This window comes from Poecilia reticulata, chromosome 17 (genome assembly GCF_904066995.2).
Source record: "Poecilia reticulata chromosome 17, P_reticulata-male-v2, whole genome shotgun sequence".
Classification (NCBI taxonomy): domain Eukaryota; kingdom Metazoa; phylum Chordata; class Actinopteri; order Cyprinodontiformes; family Poeciliidae; genus Poecilia; species Poecilia reticulata.
Window position 1 is genome coordinate 2666116 of NC_088846.1, and position 16762 is coordinate 2682877.

The following is a 16762-nucleotide window of genomic DNA, read 5'->3' on the forward strand; positions in this document are numbered from 1 at the left end:
TGACCGCATCAGGTCAGCGTTACACCGGCTGATGACGTTGCTGTGATTCACTTTATCTGGTGTCAGATTTTCTAATACTTTATGTTTTATTGAGGATTTTTGTACATATGTTTTGGCAGTTCTGTGATCATGTCAAAGCAGCAACTTATATTAAAAAGTGTTTTATTGTCCGTCTGGATGCTGCCCGCATCCATGGAAGGACAACAGAAAATTGCTCTTATAAACATGTAATTGCTAAAATCACAATACCCTGACTTTGTATCACTCTGAAAAATGAACCAATTTAAATAAATAAATCCCTCCATGGGTGATGGAGAGCGTTCATTTTATAGCATTAACACCGGTGCTGTAAGTGGTCCGGTATGAAACGGGGGTGATAGAACAATACAGCACTTTTAAATTTCAATAATCAGAATGCAGAAATTGTTTCCGTTGTTTTAAAAGATTTATGTCAGTCTGCCTTCCCCCACCCCGCACCTTAGGGGGTAAAAACAAAACAAAACAAAAAAAGACTCTCACATTGGCAAAACTCTGAAACAGGAGAAGCGGGACATAAAACAGAGCGACGAACTAGATGTGAATTATGGCATAAAAACAGAGAATCCGATGCTGAACAGTGAAAAATCAACACATGATGTGAAACACATGACATTAGGAGGTGCTGCAGGTGATAAGTGAAAATTACTGAGCGTCAATAAACGATAAAATAAATCTAGCAACAAGAAAGAAACTAAAGTGGACATAGCAATAAACCAAGAGAGGATAAAACTAATCAAAGGAAACTAAATGGAAATGAATGAAGAACAAAATGCAAGAATAAACTAAGAAACTAAAGTAAATACAGAGGAATAAACTGGTATGGCAAGACCTTTTGAGCAATAATTAATACAGAGACTGTATGGCAAGAATAAACAGACACTATTTCCAGATAAAAGGTAAAATAATATTGTTGAAATGTCATGGGTTTGTTGAGACCATATCTAGTACTGGGAATAAATATATCTTACAGACCATAACAGTAAAGAACTGATCACTTATTTATGTTTTTCATTAGATTTGAAATATTTATTTCTTCAATATTATTTTTCATGTCAGTGTTAATGTTATGAGGCTGATGACTCCATGACACTTTCAATTTGACTCATTAGGATTTGATTAAGAACCAGATTTGTTCTTTGTAATTTCTGTCCAGTAAAACTATTAATCTATAAATCAATAGACAGATCTTTATAAAGATATAATCCATGTTTCTGTCTCATCTTTGTATGGCATTAATAGGACCTGAAACTTTTGTTTTTCCACTGAAAGCTCTGGTTTGCACAATAAATGCCATATGGGTGAAGTTTTATGAATGATACTCTCATGTCCCGTTCTCCTGAAGGCAGCACAGAGCTGCACTACCAGAAACTGACAAACACTGAAGAGAAGAAGAGTTATGATTAATGTAGTTACAGTTCTACCCATGTTTTAATGTTGCAGAGCTCAGTCGTTTGCAAATAGATCAAAGTTTAAACTGGCATGTTGTTCATCTTTTATCTGGTAATTTTGAGGAATATTTAACAACTAGAAAATGGCAAAGAACAAGAATATTTTTTCCACTTTGATTGACTGCTGTTAGGTCTACCAATTTTAACTTGAATGTTCATTAAATTTTCCGTAGACGCGTGTGAAAATAATTTCTATTCCCATGACTTTTTTGTTCTCTGGGAAATTATTTTTGATGATAAATACAGAAACAAGCATAACAATCAAAACATCTACAATAGTTACAGTTATATTAATAATAAAATAATAGTCGGTGCAAAGTAACCTACAAATTCTTTGGTGGGGGGTGGTGAGGGACCTGGAAAAGGCTAGGGGGCGCGGGCCCAAAAAAGGTTGAGAAACACTGATCTAGTTGGTAATGTTGCATGTTCTAAATTACTTGCTAAAACATTGACTGATAGGACTCTTGTATAATATTGAGGGTCTTTTGCCTGTAAGGCAAACCTTTAGGGAACAGACATTTTACATTTTGTTTTGAGTTGAAAGGTACTGAAGTCTTATTTAAGTTTGAGTTTTTAGCTTGTTAATTGTATTGTTAGAAGCCATTGTTGCACTATTCAAAGACACTTTTTTTTAAACTGTGGCAATAGCAACGCTATAGTAAATTTTTATCATAACTTTAAGTTTCAGGCTCAAGATTTTTTTTACTTCAAGCCCTGGTGCCAACAGCACAGCAACTAACGTGTTTGGTGAAAATTCCAACGCACCAGAGACTCTTGAAGAACTTCTGCAGCAGCATGACCTTTGGCCACCACCAACCACTGATGCTGAGCAGGTCCCTAGTGTAATTGTAGAACCACCTCAAACCAGACTCAGTCAGCAGCAACTTCAATCAGTTAATCATGCAGTCAATCATATTTCTGATCTGAAGGTGAAATAACAGGCCTTGTTGTGCAGAAATTGCAAATGCTTTATTGATTTAAAAACATGTCACCATGTTTGAGAAGGAGTGACAAACATCAAGAACATTTGATCAAATACATTGTTCTTAAGATACAAATACTACAAATAAAACTCGGAATTAACGTGACCTCACAGATGTAATTATAAAATGTTAAGGTGTTTAAAGACATGACAAATTAAATATACATTCTACAGAAAAAAAAATTCAACTTTTGAAAATGTTCATATATAAATGATTAATGTCTCCCACCCCCATTTCCCCCATTTTCAAATGCATCTTTTGAGCTTCTTTAGAATCTAATTTAATTTTGTTTTTAATCCAAATGAGCAGTGTTCATTGCTAAACAACCATTACAAAAGATTAAACTACAATTCCCATTTACACAGCAAAAAAATAAAAATCTTACCAAAGATATTCCAGTTCAAAAATCTTTCTACACTTCAAATAAGACACAAGTAAGATTCAAGAAACTTTTTATGAAGATATGAGCTTGTTTTAAGTCATTTTTCCTTAATATTGACGAAAAAGGACTTAATACATTAGCAGATTATTTCACTTATAGCAATGGAAAGATGTCCAGTTAGAAGTTAAATTAATATGCCAATGTAAGTACTACTTTTTCATTAATACTAAATTATTGACTTAAAACAAGCTCATATCTTGATGAAAAGTTACATGTAAGTTAGTTTTATCTTAAGATATTTGCACTAGAAAGTAGTCCAAAAATACTTGATAAGACCTTTTGTTTTTGCATTTTGGTCAAGCATATACCTTTAAATTTGTGAAACCAAAAAGTGGTTAAAAGAGATATAGTCTTTGAAACAAAAAAAAAATGCAAATTTAATTTACATTTCAATATTTTCCAAGTTTGGCCATTACTTTACTATACCTTGCTTTAAAACACTTCACTTATCAAAACATTCCAACTCTTAAAAAAAACTGCTTATTACACTTATTGGCTGATTATGCAACACCAAAGGAAGGTGCCTGCAGCACCTTCTTTCATGTACTTTGTGAAAGACTCATAGTCTGAGTGTACAGGAAGGCGGAGTACTATTTGGAAGGCGGAGGCAAGTATTTGCTTCTGGGAAGACTAGCCTCATGGAGTCATTCAATTTGTGGATGATAGGGAAAGCCCAGTGGAGGCACCGTGGATGGTCCGGAAGCGAACTCCAGTATCATTTCAAGGGTAACGGGACTGCATTCTCCTTCTGAAAGACAAAATGTTGAAATTATGACCTTTGATATAAGGTATCCAGTGTGTACTTTTAAAGACATGGTAGAAAATGTGTTAAATGTCTGTCCATGGTCCTCCTCAATCTTGTTATATTGGTGATGACAATTCATTTCTTGTTAGTAAATATAAATCAATAAACATTTTGAAGACGAACCATGACTAAGCATGATCATTGACCCAATATATTTTCACTGATAAAAGACAGACAATTTCTATGGCAGCTTAAGAAAAAGAACTTTCCAGGAAAGACATTTCTAGCAATTTAACTGTTTTTGGTCCTGTCATTAGTCATTTAAAAAGCCTGCTTCTATACTCAAACAATAATTGCTTCTTTTTGGGCAGTGGTGATAAATTGGTCACAAAATCTAATTGATACAGCTTGTGCTTACAGTATCACAATAAATATACCTTCAATATCCACCAACCAGTCTCATAATGAACAAAGACTGCGATGAACTGGCTACCTGTCCAGGGTGTACCCCGCCTCTCGCCCATTGCTGGTGCAAGATGGGCACAAATCAAACACAACAAATCGCTTCCTATATTGCTTCATACGGGACGTAAAATGTACTTGCCATACTGGACAATTCCGTATTTTATAGACAATTCCATATTTTATGGGGCGGGTGGCAATTCCGGGTAGTGCTAACTAAATAGGCTACTTATATTTTCCCAATTAATATTGCTTTATTCCACTAGCATGAAGCTAACGTAGTCTACCTGGAAAGCTACAGTTATATGAACCGAGATCTGAACATCCACTTACCTTGACTTCGCTGCACTTGACGTCGAAAAAGTCTTCCTGTTGCAGAGAATAAATGATCGGTATTTCTTAATTCATGTCCAGCACGAGCTGCAGCGCTGAATATTGTGTTAAAAACATGAGTATTTGAGCTGGACTGACCTGCCATTGCTGACCACTGAATAGCACAATCAAGTAGCCTAAAGCTAGAATGTCTTACACACTGTCCATCCATCCATCCATCCATCCATCCATCCATCCATCCATCCATCCATCCATCCATCCATCCATCCATCCATCCATCCATCTCCTTCCGCTTATCCGCGGTCGGGTCGCGGGGGAAGCAGCTTCAGAAGGGAGGCCCAGACTTCCCTCTGCCCAGCCACTTCTTCCAGCTCCTCCGGGGGAATCCCTAGGCGTTCCCAGGCCAGCCGAGAGACATAATCCCTACAGCGTGTCCTGGGTCTTCCCCGAGACCTCCTCCCGGTGGGACGTGCCTGGAACACCTCACCAGGGAGGCGGACGCCAGTTGAGGTGGCCCGAGCTCTACTCTGAGTCCCTCCTGGATGACCGAGCTTCTCACCCTATCTCTAAGGGAGAACCCAGCCACCCTGCGGAGGAAACCCATTTCGGCCGCTTATACCCGTGATCTCGTTCTTTCGGTCATGACCCAAAACTCATGACCATAGATGAGGGTGGGAACGTAGATCGACAGGTAAATCGAGAGCTTCACGTTTTGGCTCAGCTCTCTCTTCACCACGACGGACCGGTACAGCGCCTGCTTCACGGCAGATGCTGCCCCAATCCGCCTGTCGATCTCCCACTCCCTTCTTCCCTCATTCGTGAACAAGATCCCCAGATACTTAAACTCCTCCACTTGAGGCAGGACGACCCCCCTGACCCAGAGAAGGCACTCTACCTTTTTCCGGCTCAAGACCATGGCCTCGGATTTGGAGGCACTGAGGCTCATCCCGGTCGCTTCACACTCGGCTGCGAACCGTTCCAGTGAGAGCTGCAGATCACGTTCCGATGAAGCCAACAGAACCACATCATCCGCAAAAAGAAGAGATGCGATCCTGAGGCCACCAAAACGGATCCCCTCAACACCTCGGCTGCGCCTAGAAATTCTGTCCATAAAAGTAATGAACAGAATCTGTGACAAAGGGCAGCCTTGGCGGAGTCCAACTCTCACCAGAAACGAGCCCGACTTATTGCCGGCAATGCGGACCAGACTCTGACACCGGTCATACAGGGACCTGACAGCCCGTATCAAAGGGCCCGGTACCCCATACTCCTGGAGTACCCCCACAGGGCCTCCGAAGGGACACGGTCAAACGCCTTCTCCAAGTCCACAAAACACATGTAGACTGGTTGGGCGAACTTCCATGCACCCTCCAGGGCCCTGCTGAGGGTGTAGAGCTGGTCCAGTGTTCCACGACCAGGACAAAAACCACACTGCTCTTCCTGAATCCGAGGTTCGACTATCCAACGAACCCTCCTCTCCAGGACCCCTGAATAGACCTTACCAGGGAGGCTTAAGAGTGTGACCCCCCTGTAATTGGAGCACACCCCTTCCGGTCCCCCTTTTTAAACAGGGGGACCACCACCCCAGTCTGCCAATCCAGGGGAACTGCCCCCGATGTCCATGCGATATTGCAGTGTCGTGTGAGCCAACACAACCCTGCAACATCCAGAGCCTTAAGGAACTCCGGTCGGATCTCATCCACCCCTGGGGCCCTGCCACCAAGGAGCTTTTTGACCACCTTGGCGACCTCGTCCCCAGAGATTGGAGAGCCCAACCCAGAGTCCCCAGGCTCAGCTTCCTCAACAGAAGGCATGTTGGTGGGATTGAGGAGGTCTTCGAAGTATTCTGCCCACCGGCCCACAACGTCCCGAGTTGAGATCAGCAGCACATCATCCCCACTATAAACAGTGTTGGTGCTGCACTGCTTCCCCCTCCTGAGACGCCGGATGGTGGACCAGATTCGACAGGTGGTGAAACCATCGGAAGGGGGACCCATGTCTCCTCCTCGGGCTGAGCCTGGCCGGGCTCCGTGGGTAAAAGCCCGGCCACCAGGCGCTCGCCATCGTGCCCCACCTCCAGGCCTGGCTCCAGAGTGGGGCCCCGGTAACCTGCGTCCGGGCGAGGGAAAACGAAGTCCAAAGTTTGTGTTCATCATAAGGGGTCTTCGGGCTGCGCTTTGTCTGGTTCCTCACCTAGGACCTGTCTGCCTTGGGTGACCCTACCAGGGGCATAAAGCCCCAGACAGCATAGCTCCTAGGATCATTGAGACACTCAAACCCCTCCACCACGATAAGGTAGCAGCCCAAGGAGAGGACACTGTCCGCCAAAATACGTAAATTTATGACGCTTTGACTAGACAGAATACTAATTCAAGATATCAATAATGTCATTCTGACTAGTCGGAATGTCAATTTAAGATATCTTAAATGGAAAAGCTGAATGATTTAAGATATCTCTAATTCGTTTAAAGGTATCTTAAAAGGAATTTTGACTAGTCAAAATTACAATTCAAGATATCTTTAATTTAGTTTTGTCTAGTCATTATTTGCTTTTAAGATATCTACAATTTAGTTTTCACTAGTCAAAATTAAATATGTCCTATCCAGAAATACATTCAAGATATCTTATCTTGAATTATGGAGTAATTCGATATATCTTTAATTAGAATTATGACTAGTCAAAACTAAAATTGAGATATCTTGAATTTACTTTATGACTAGTCATAATTAAATTGCAGATATCTGAAATGTGTATTTCAGTCAGTAATTAATTTAAGATATCTTGAATTGAAATCTCCATACAAGTCAATGGTAAATCTGACGTCATTTTGACTTGTCAAAATGTAATTAGAGATATCTCAAATATGTATTTTGTCTAGTCGAAATATAATTAGAGATATCTTAAATCGCTAAAACGTCTAGTCATAAAACAATTTGAGATATCTGGAATGTAAGGGCGGTAAAACCGAATTTATGTTAAAACGGCTTGCCATAAACTGTGTATATGAATCAATACTCGTGTAAACGGAAACTCCTGATAATAACTGATAATTTTAACATGGAACTTACTTGTTATAATAAGCTCCATACAAGACGCTATACTGCTGCCTCCGCTCCTCAGGCAAACATGTGACGCAGTAGCGGAACAAGACGGCTTGGGCCGGGGGGCGGGGCTAATGACCGGGCCCAAATAATAAAGCTCATGATAATTTAACTTTACAACATAGACATGCCCGCAACAGCGGAGCTAACAAGTTTCATCACCACAGAGAGCGACTATGTCATTTTGTATGAGTCATACAACAAACCAAGAGAAGAACAGAAACATCAGGATACTAGTCACTAATGATGAAACAACACAAATTCAAAACATGTTAACGTTCCGTAGCTCTAGCTAGTTTGCCATTTGCTGCCAAGTGACTGATAATGACGTTGGTGACAAACTTTATGCACCTGGAGAAAATAAGGACGATTAATTTGTAGTTTTGTGTGTCATAAAGTCAAATATAAGAGTGAAAATAAAGCCAGTCATGTGGCACAACATTTTATTCAATATTTTACACCCACTATGTCACTAAAATCAGTCAGTCTGGTAAAGTTTTTAGCAACCAACTGATCATTTGAATCAGCTGTTCTGGAATAGAGGCACATCTAAAACATGCAGATCAGGGGGGCCTGAGGACTGGAGTTGAAAAGCACTGGACTAGCCTGAGGAGAAAAGCATTATATTTTATTCTGTCTTTTTCTTAATATATTTGTCACTTGTGGATGTTTTTATGTTCACTCCATGTAAATATCTGATATTCTATCTCTGGGTTTCGCTATTAGAAGCATCAAACGTAAAAAAAAACAAACAGGTTTGGCACTTTGCCTAACTCAGCTGGTAAAATTTTAATGTTCAATAATCTTGTCAAATAAGCATATTAAATGACACCGCTGGCAGAAAAACCTGTATTTCTAAACAATGTTGTTTTTTTTTCCACCTATATATTTATCGGGGGTACTGTGGTGGCACAGGGGCAAAGCACAACCCATGTATTGAGGCCCTAGTGCTCATGCCATTGGTCGCAGGCTTGAGTCCCGGCCTGGTGACATTTGTCGCATGTCTTCCCCCTCTTTCCTGTCAAACTACTTTCAAATAAAGGCCACTAGAGCCAACAAAACCTTTAAAAAAATACATTTACTTGGATTAAAGACTGGAATTTAATCTGATTTTCAGCATTATTTCTCAATCAACAATTTTAGCAGACGGGTAATACAAAAGAAGAAAAGTTGTCCGAGTCTCAAATTGACTAATATGAGAGTGAAATTTTATTTCTCCTGCTTTTAGATGCTTTTTTATTTTGAGTGTTGTATTAACTTCTTACTTCATTAGAGCAGTTTTTGTGCACTGCCAATATAGGACTAAAATTGGTAGAATGAACATTTACTTTCAAGAGTATCTAATGAGAAAAAAAAAACATTTAGTGCTGCATTCATTAAAGAACCATAAATAAGTTGTGGAAAAGAAAATACAGAGAAACCAAAACACCATGTTTCAGTTTAAAATATTTTATTGTCTTTTGAAGTCATTGCATTAGCCTACAGAAAGATTTGTACAGTTTAAAGAGTACCTGTCTAAGGACAAACAAGTTTGTGGCAAGCTGTACACGAGTGAGAAAGAAGGAAATGTTGCATCTGAGTTCAAACAGACCAACAGGAGGACAAGCAGAGAGGAACAGCTGTCTGCATCATGGCTGGCACAACGCAGCCAGCAGGCCTCTGCAGGCTGGAACAACAGCTCTCCCTCTGCACGCAATTGCACTTTGGTGTAGAGTAGCTTCATGTGACTGCTTCACCCATTTCCATTCATCAGTTTTTCAAGCTAATGAGTAGGTGGTGTTATTACTATTGTGTTATTAGTCTTCGATCTTGCCGATAGTAACCCACATTTGAACAGTGCCTTAGAAACATAAGAGTTGAAAGTGAATCTGAAAATGTAGCTCCTGACCGCTGGTAAAAACAGAACACCAACAGTGCTGTGAAAAAGCATCAATGTTTCAGGACATCAGAATAATTTTTTATATCAGACAATCTGAGTAAATTGTAAAAGCAGCTTCAAATGAGGAACAGCTTGTGCCACCTTTGGTAGCAACACACTCGTTTTCATTCAGACACATAGAGGGTTTTCCAGCATGAATAGATTGTTAAGCACAACCGGAGTCAGGTCCTTACTTTGACTAGCTATTTTTCTTTAGCTATTCAGAAGAGGACTTGATGATGTGCTTTGGATCACTGTTCAGCTGCATAACTTTAGAATGACTGTTTCACTACAGAACACAATTTATAGTTCAGTCAACTATGAAGTGAATCCCAATGTCAGGGATTCTAATAAAGTTCTTTATTAGAACTTTAACGAGTTAAAAATATTAACAAAATTAATAAAAATAATTTTTACATGCAAAAGTCTGGAACTTTTTTATTCACGTTTTCAGTACACTTGGAAATTTGACGCTCAAGCAGCATCTGATGGCCGACACACCAGCAGGATAACAACCACTGAGGTTCAATTTTGCTTCAAAAAATGATATGATGGAATTATGGAAAAGACTATTGTTGTTTTCAAGTTGTGCTAAAAGGAATTAGTGAAGCTATTCAAGCCCAAAGTGTGCTGCTGCTAAACATGTAGCATTAGCACAAACGTCCCAAATGCTCATGACAGTGTACATACACAGTCACATTTTTAACTTCCAGAGGCACTGAGAAACTGAACGGTTAGAATAACACTTTACTCCAATCTGATGGTTGAAGAACAGATTAAAACAATAATCTGTTTATTGTGGCAAGCTGTTTGTTGTTTATCAACAACAAACAATATCTTTGTTGTTGATAATTATGTCTATTCTTAAATGATTTAGCAGCAAAAGGGTTTTTGAGTTGAAAATATTGTTTATTTTGTTGATATGTAGTTTTCGAATAAAATGCAATGAATTAATTATAGACCCAACAATTAATCAAGTCTTACCACTAGTCCTTATGTTTTTTTGGGTTAGCACCAATTTTTTATCTCTATCTCTTATAACACTGACTTTAACTGAGCCAAGTGAGGCCTGAGGTTTTGTAGATGCTGTTCTTTAGATCATGTCTGCTGCTAAAATCTATTAATTTAGTTTATGTTATGAGACAGATTTTATGCATGTGATTTCTTGATTGTACAGGTCTGACAGCACTGAGGATGTGGCTATTAAAATCCACTCACCTGTCCAAACAATGCTTTCTAATCATTGTGAATTTGTGATTTAGGTTTTTTACACACAAGCCCAATTTGGTTCAGATCTTTTTTTTTCTTGACATAAGTGAAATGATTTGAAGTACTCTTTTAGTATTTACTCAGATTATTTTTGATAATTAAATCTGTGAAAAAACAACATCAGGAGAACTGTAAGAAGGCCCACACTGTTTCAGAGCACTGTCTAGTAACTTTCCTATCCTAAAAAGTAAAAAGACTGGCAAAAGACAGAAAAACAGGAAATGAAAGTGCAGTTGTCATATTTTTACACACAAAGTGACTATGGCTAAATTTTGGTCTTAAGGAGTGAGCTATGGAACCAAAAGACAAGCTAATTCAGGTTTTCATCTGAAGATCCTTTGCTGTATAGTGCAAACATAAACAATAGATCGCTGATAGTTATTCCTGAATTTCGATTATTGTATTGGATTTGTACTCAAGTATGTTCGCCAAGTGGCGCCTCTTATTGTTCACAACATTTCTGTACAAGCTCCTGAAATTCCATGTAGTGACCTTTATCAAAAATTCACCAGGCAGAGTCACAGTGAAGTCTACCTGATCGTGAACAACAGAAACAGCAAGAGATTCAACAGGGTCTCAGTTCAAGCACATAAAGGTTCAGTGTGAGTCAAAGTAGTCAGCAGGTAGAGCGAATGGACTCGTGAAGAGCAGAGGAAAACAGACAGCTGAATTATTATTCTGAAAACAACACAGGGTTAACAAAGTTAAGGAAAAAAGAGAAAAAGCAGTCATAACATCTTCAAGTTTACAATGAAAAAGGAAATAAAAGTAATGTATAACAATCTATCATAGCCACATGGAGGGACAGACAGATCGATTCTCAAGCTCACCTTTACTATTTGGTTAATTACATATTGTAAACATTTGTATTTGATTTTTCTGTATAGAGAAAAGAAAATATCAAGCTAGCTTATTTTTTTCTTTATAGGCTCTGTAAGTTTACCGTTAACAGATAATATAAAAAAAACAACACATGGATAGACAAATATATCAGCTTTTTTCTTCTTTTTTTTTTAAAGTCAACTAATAAAAGCAAAAATATACTCAAGCACCGTGAAAGATTGCTCTCTAACGTCATCATTGCTTCCTGCTGAGTTCACCCGACACTACACTGTAAAAAAAGTATCGAATTCATGGTAAAACACCAGCAGCTGTGGTTGCCAGAATTTTACTGTATAAAATTCTGACAACCACAGAATTTTATACAGCATAAATAAAAGGGTTTCCCCCAGTGTACTATAGGCCTGACTGCCCGCCATGCTTTACGAGCGCCACCGCCAGGCTAAGCCTTTCTTGCTTATTTATTTTTTTAGGAAAATAAAATAAAATAAATCGCCTTTTTTTTTAAGCCGGATTGCAAGTGTTTCTGTTGCTCCGAGCGTTTCACTACCAGAGCAGATTTATTCCTAAAAGATATGTTTATAGAAGATATTTTTATAGTTTATGCATTTAAAGCCGGACCAATCACACCGCTGGGCCTCTGCGCGTTGCCTCGCGCGCTGCAGCAGCTGGATGTCTAAAGTTAACCTCAGCGCGGATCCCGCTCCTCCTTTCGCTCGAACTGGACACAGCACAGGCTGACCGCTATGGATATTTACATCAATCCCCTGTGAGGAATTATGATTAGTTATGAGGAGGTAAGAGTTTAAACCCACCGCGTTAGCTCTGGTTGCGCAGCTCTATGTGAACCGCAGGAATAACTACCGCAGTGAAGTTAGTTTCAAGTTGGATATTCGATATTCGAGCTCCGGGGAGTGAATACCTTGCAGTCGCGCTTTCAGAGCTGCTTTGAGCAAACGGTGAGAATGATGTATATTTGTGAATAAAACATTATGCGGCGTTTACATCTCAACACGCTGCCCAGCGTTTGGCCCCGTCTTCCCTGTAAAGTTTAGGTCTGTGTTCCCGGTTAGCCGGTGCGTTAGTGGTTAACGACCCAGTGCTAAACACTCATCGTGCAGGTTTAACCCGGTGAGGAGCTTTCGCGCTCACGCTGATTTTATATTATTTTATTATTATTACTAGTATTATTTTTCCGGTTACACTAAGCACCAAACCGTATCAAATGCTTTGTCCACTTAGTCAGACAGAGTCAATGCGAGCGGCCACCGGACATCTGAAAAACTCGTCCAGAAACTCGACCGACCAAAATAGTTTCTGTGTCCCCTTGTTAAAAACTCAACAGACACGAAATGAAAGAGCTACTAAAGCCACATTAGCAGCATTGTATTAAATCTCCCATCTCTGCGCAGTGCAGCGGATTACCACATCATGCAGGGCCGGTCCAAGGGTGTATGAGACCTGAAGCAGAATATGACTTAGGGGCCCCTTTTGTTGCTAAAAACATCAGCACCTCTAACAGCTTCTGTGTTAGATTTAGTGGAACCTAGGACAGGGGGAGTAGTTTAACTGGCAAACCTAAAAAGCAATAAACTATAACTGTAGCTTACTAGTTTGTATTTGTGAACAAACGGAGCTGAAACTCAAAGATTAAACTCACATCATCAGATTGTAGCTATGGTAACAAACCAATCTGACTATGAATATTGTTCTTTAAACTTCTACAAAGTAAACTTGCCAGCTCCTTAAAATCTTAAATATAAATGTTAAAAAAATTTAAAGTATTTTAATTTATATATGCTAAAACCATTGTGTCAAATTTAGCAGCAATGATAATCTCCATAAACAAATGCTACATTTATATATCTGTTGTCTATGTTAAAATATTAGCATTTATGGGACCCCTGAAGCTCTGGAGGGCCTGATGGAGCCGCTGACTTATTTTGGATTTAACAGAAGTGGACATAATTGATATTTATTTTAATTGTATTTTTTGATTAGTCGTTTTTAAAGCTAGTTGTGGGTTTATATAGCAGTTCACTTACGATGTTTTCCCATAACATATAATTAGCCAGTGATATTTTACTTTTATTGTCTACTTAATACAAAAACACGGTGGACCGCCAGTGGACCGCCTTGGCGCCCTGACCACCGGGCTTAGCAAGTTTTCTGGGGGAAACCCTGGTATATACAATAAATAAATACTGTAACTATTTACAGTATTTATTTACTGTAAATAGTAAAATTTACAGTAATTTACTATAAATTAGAGACTGTTTTTTTTACAGTGCACAGCCTGCAGCAATTACAAACATCTGCAGAGGTGAGACACAGCATGGCGCCACTCAAAAACAACATCTCACAAAAAACTGATTTGTTTAAACACAGTAGATCCTTGCAAAAAGAAAAGAAAACAACAAACACTTTTCTGATATTTAAGAAATGTAAAGCAGCCGGGACTTTGCCAAACATACAGGCCTGTTCAGGAAGCATTACTAAGTAAGCATGAGCTCACTTCATCCCCAGAATGCACCTGGGCACCTCAATGATCCCTACATGAGATCTGGCCACCATGCTGGTTGGTGGGTGTTGCAGTGGATGGGTAGAACTACCAAGGCTGAATCCTTCAGTCCTTTCCTGACCTTCGGTCTCCTCACAACACACCTTACTGATTTATAGACGTTTCAAATTAGTTTGAATCAGAATAAAAATACAGCAAAGATTAATAATTTTTTTTTGTTTTAAAATATTAAACAATCAAAACAACCATCAGAATGTGGAGTTTGATGCACAGTAATGTCCATCCATCCATTTTCTTTACACCCTTGTCCCAAGTGGGGTCGGGAGGAGTGCTGGTGCCTATCTCCTGCGAACGTTCCGGGCGAGAGGCGGAGTACACCATGAACAGGTTGCCAGTCTGTCGCAGGCACAGCAATGTGTTTAGTTTTAAACAGTATCAATTGCTCTTTAAAAGTAAAAATTAATTCTGGTGTGTTATCTCAGTGGGAAATAAATGCATCAAGTGACTAATCAAAAACTAGTCAGCAATTTTAAAACAATAATATGCCATATAGTCGATATTTTTATAAGTGTTATGGCATAACAATTAAATCAGGGGTGCACCAATTTTCTTCATTCTGTGAGATCTGCAATGTGAAGCCGAAATTATCCACCGGTCTTAACTACCTCCACAAAAGTTTTCAAATCAGCTACTGCCTCCTTTTGCTCTGCAGAGGACTGACTGACAGCGCCCCCACCAGGTCACATATGCACAGTGCTGTCAACAAGTTACCCTACTGTTGCCAAGTAGTAACAATGTATTTTGTGACTTTTCAGACAAAAATAAGACATCGGTATTGGAATCAGCTGGTTTGGCTATTTAACCCTTTCATGCATTGTGTCACTACAGTGGAAAGCTATCTAAAAGTAATTTTCTTGTGCTTCTTGTGGATTTTTATGTTATAAAGGCACACAGATCGGTGAAGTGGACACTAATGCATCATAAAATACACTATCAACTACTGGCCATAAGCTGCCAATGCAAAAAATAATTTTTGTTAAATCTAATATGGCTGACAGGCAAAAAAGCATGCCAACCGACCCTGTCCCTCCTTCTACTGTAGGCAACTCTTTCAGGTAAAAAAAAAAAATTGTGACATCTAAAGAATAATACTGCTGATGTATTTTTCAAATAACTTTGTATTTGGAGAAAATTACAATTGATCACCTTAAAAAAAATAATTTAAAAAAATTCGTACCTATTTTATTATGCCTTAAGAAAAAATTTTTTTTGAAAAAAATCCTGACACAAAGGATCATAATTCATGCACGAAAGGGTTAAAGATCAGTGATCGACCACAAAACTGCAGCTGGGGCACCCTCAGTTTAATTACACTAAAGCTGGCTTATTTTTTGATAGGGTTAATTTGTTACAATAATTCTTATTTTCCAAAAACCCAAAACAGTAGTATAAGCTAATGTGTTTGAATAATTCCAAACTGTTTACACACACTAATATGCATATAGTCATGTTTGTTAACATAATCAGTGAGACTGATGGGTCATTTCCCACAGGGATACTCCAATCTGACCTGGGGGCCAACAGAAATAAGGTTTGGGATTTCTGCAGCCTTGAAGATGTTCTTAACATTGGCTCACACCAGGGTGTGTTTCTGATTTGTTTAAAGAACACACACCAAAGAAGAATTAAGTCTTTTAAAACAGGAGGATTTCTAAGTGATTAACTGCAGCCTCTTTACTAAATCTTGTTCTTGAAATTCTACAAGAAAACAAATACTTTTCATAGCATATCTTATACTTGATAAGATATGCTTTGAATGTAAAGGTGAGAAAATGAGCAGTCAATTGTCTTGAAAGAAAATATTTGTCACTCAAAAATATCTCTAGTTTCTGCCCATTTCACCCTGTTTGCTGCGAGAGTTGCTCCAACTAGCTAACACTGTTAATAACAGAGCGTTCTGTATAACAACTGAAAGTCTGCAAAATGATGTACAAATATTTGACTTAACAAGAGGCGCTTGAAGCTTTCAGGAATATATTTCATATTTGAAAAGCTGTGTGTGTTACTTATGTCACTTTTAACCATTTTGAATGTGCCAATAAATAACTCTACTGGTATGTGCGTTTCCTGAATTACATCCTAATTGTTTTTGGTTTTTTTGTAACTTGGTGCTTAGCACTGCAAGTGTTTTCCCAGGGCAATACAGAATCTGAACCAAATTCAAACAATGAGAAGAAGTTACAATAAAACTGATGTAAATGACATGAGAAAAGCGCAACTAACTGTAGGAAATATGCTTCTACCATTTGGATAAACTAGTCTATAAGGAAATGTAGCTGGGTGAACAGGAACTGCAGAAATGAGCCAGCAGTTCTCCTTTCAGTTTGTTTGAAAACTAAAACAGCTTTGATACAACTGACCTGGTAGAAATGAGGAAAATTAATGCAATCGGCCAAAAGCAAAAGATTTACAATACAGCTACTGACTGCAGAACAGTAAAAAGCACATACTGTATGCTCCAATACAAAAAAAAGAAATGTATGTTACTTGAAATATATTGTGTATATAACACTGTGAAGTAAATCACACTACTGATAAAGCCTATCTGCTGTGTGTTAGTTTCAGAGTGCTGGACTGTGTGTACAGAAGTAAACGTGCAG